General features: G+C 32.0%; 1 protein-coding gene across 1 annotated transcript in view; it reads right to left on the reverse strand.

Annotated features, from left to right (window-relative positions):
- Window positions 1-2,117: 2,117 nt before the first annotated feature.
- The window catches only part of LOC133188778 (hydroxyacid-oxoacid transhydrogenase, mitochondrial-like), a 23,966-nt gene continuing 23,813 nt past the window's right edge, over window positions 2,118-2,270 (reverse strand). Inside the window, exon 14 of the mRNA XM_061324266.1 lies at window positions 2,118-2,270. This exon is cut by the window's right edge and continues 1,191 nt beyond it. The gene's annotated coding sequence lies outside the window, so the exon portion shown is untranslated.

Consider the following 2,270-nt stretch of genomic DNA (forward strand, 5'->3'; position numbering starts at 1 on the left):
AATTGACGTTTATTGTGAAACCTGTTATACTATGTTATGGATATTGTACATCAGGTGCTCTTATTTCATTTCTGCCAAGGATAAAAGCAGCGAACATGCACATTTGAATGATAAATTGATTTTTTTTTGTAAACATTAAACGCCCTATGAATAGGCCGAGTACAAGACATGATACAAAAAACTGTATTCAGAACCCCCCCCCCCCGAAATGTATTGATTAAAGCACAAAATTTTAACAGCTTTAATTGTATTTGAACAGTACCTTATTCATTAATTTTCTCTTTTCATGTAAGCAAATTTATTACGAAGTACAAATTGTACTTTGGGTTTGTTGCCACTATGCTCTCAGTGAGGAATATACAAATTTTACCAATAAATTTATTAGGAAAACCTACTAATGGTCTTTCTATATATAAATATATTCACAACTTATAGTGTTATCAATTTGTTTTTCAACTTTAAAGTTGGAAAAGCCACTTTAAAGTTGGAATTACCAACTTTAAAGTTGGAAAAGCCAAGATTAAAGTTGGAATTACCAAGTGCTGTAAAGTTGGAAAAGCCAACTTTAAAGTTGGAAAAGACAACTTGATCATTTAGAGTGAAATGTCAAATGTTCTTTGTAGAAAGGCAAATTTTATCAAAATATTGATCACTAAAATGAATTGACCTGGCCTTAATACACTAATCATATAAATATTGTGTATCACTCAATTTTACATCACACTGAATCGTCTATGGATTTTTCCACTTTTCCAATCACAACAAGGAGCACACAGTGGCTGTGACCAGTCCACAGGGGATGCTAACTCCTCCATGGCACCTGATCCCACCTCTGATGTTTTTACAGGTCTGTATTTGCTCTGCTCCCAATTCGTATAGTTTCAATGGACTTTTGAGCTTAATTACTGTTTGTTATCTCCATATTTCATTTCATGCAATCACGTAAGGATGTGTTCCAACTTTCCACAGCATCACTCCATGGTTTACCTCTCTCTGAAACTGACGATAGTTGTAGTAAACAATATATATATATATATATATATATATATATATATATATATATATATATATATATATATATATATATATATATATGATTTTTTTTGTGTATCAAAAAGCTCCTTGACAATGTGTTTTGTTTTATAGGTCAAAGTTGTATAATTCATAAAAAAACACACAACTTTTTTCTTATTTAGCTAATATTAAAAGGCAATACAATAAATGTATTATAATATTATAACAGTACAGTAAAACTCGTTTAGTACGAACACGGATATTGCGAATTCACGGATATAGTGAAGTTTTTTGGGATCCCCAGTAATACATGTATAAATTTTACGAATTTCTTATACGGATATAACAAATTATGGATATAACGAAGTAATTTCACAGGTCCCAAAGACTTCATTATAACTGAGTTTTACTGTAATCAACTTGCTCTGAAGAGCCTGATCATGTGCGCATCACAGCCAAAGATACGCAACTGTCAACTTGACCTGATCTTGAGTTACTGTTAGGCCAAACAAAAAAATATGTGTGGTTCCGGTTACACCTCCAAAAAAATTTGGGTAGGTAGGTAGGTTCTTTTTTTTTTTTTTTAACAAAATGATTTTCTTAATTTTTCTAAATAATACCTATCACTCCTTTGCAAGTGGCATTTAGATGTGGTGTGATAATATACTAGTCAATATTGGTAGGGGACACCTACATGTGCACTATGTTTTGCAAGGAGGCCGTCATTGCTGAAACTAAAACTTAAACCGGAGCCATTGATAGAAATCTGGGAAAATTCCAGAAAAAATATGAAAATTGCCAAAAAAAAAGTTTAGGGTCGGGGGTATAAAATAGGGACGGTCGGGTAACCGGAACCACACATATTTTTTTATTTGGCCTTATTACAATTATAAATATCTATACCTTTGGATCTAGATCAATAAGTGAAGTTGCAATTGATATCATCTGCCATGCAAACTGTTCAGAATTCAAGTCATGAATTCTGAATGACCTTGATTGTTGAGAAGCACATGTATTGTACACCATAGCCATGAGTCACCACTAAGACTGACATATTTTTCTTTTATGGTTTCAAAGTACTTATACCAGTTTAAAAGAAGAACAAAAATTATAATCAATTTTATCATGTAAACAGCTGTTCATGTAAAATACAGACTAGAAAAATCACAAATTGCTTTGACCACCCAAGATTTGTTCACTTCTTTTGTCTACAGATCCCTAAAATATCTCCAATCAACAGATCTATTTCCCTATAT

This window comes from Saccostrea echinata, unplaced genomic scaffold (assembly GCF_033153115.1).
Source record: "Saccostrea echinata isolate AGI-Se365-2 ecotype Australia unplaced genomic scaffold, CSIRO_AGI_Sech_v1 ptg000001l, whole genome shotgun sequence".
NCBI classification, from domain to species: Eukaryota; Metazoa; Mollusca; class Bivalvia; order Ostreida; family Ostreidae; genus Saccostrea; species Saccostrea echinata.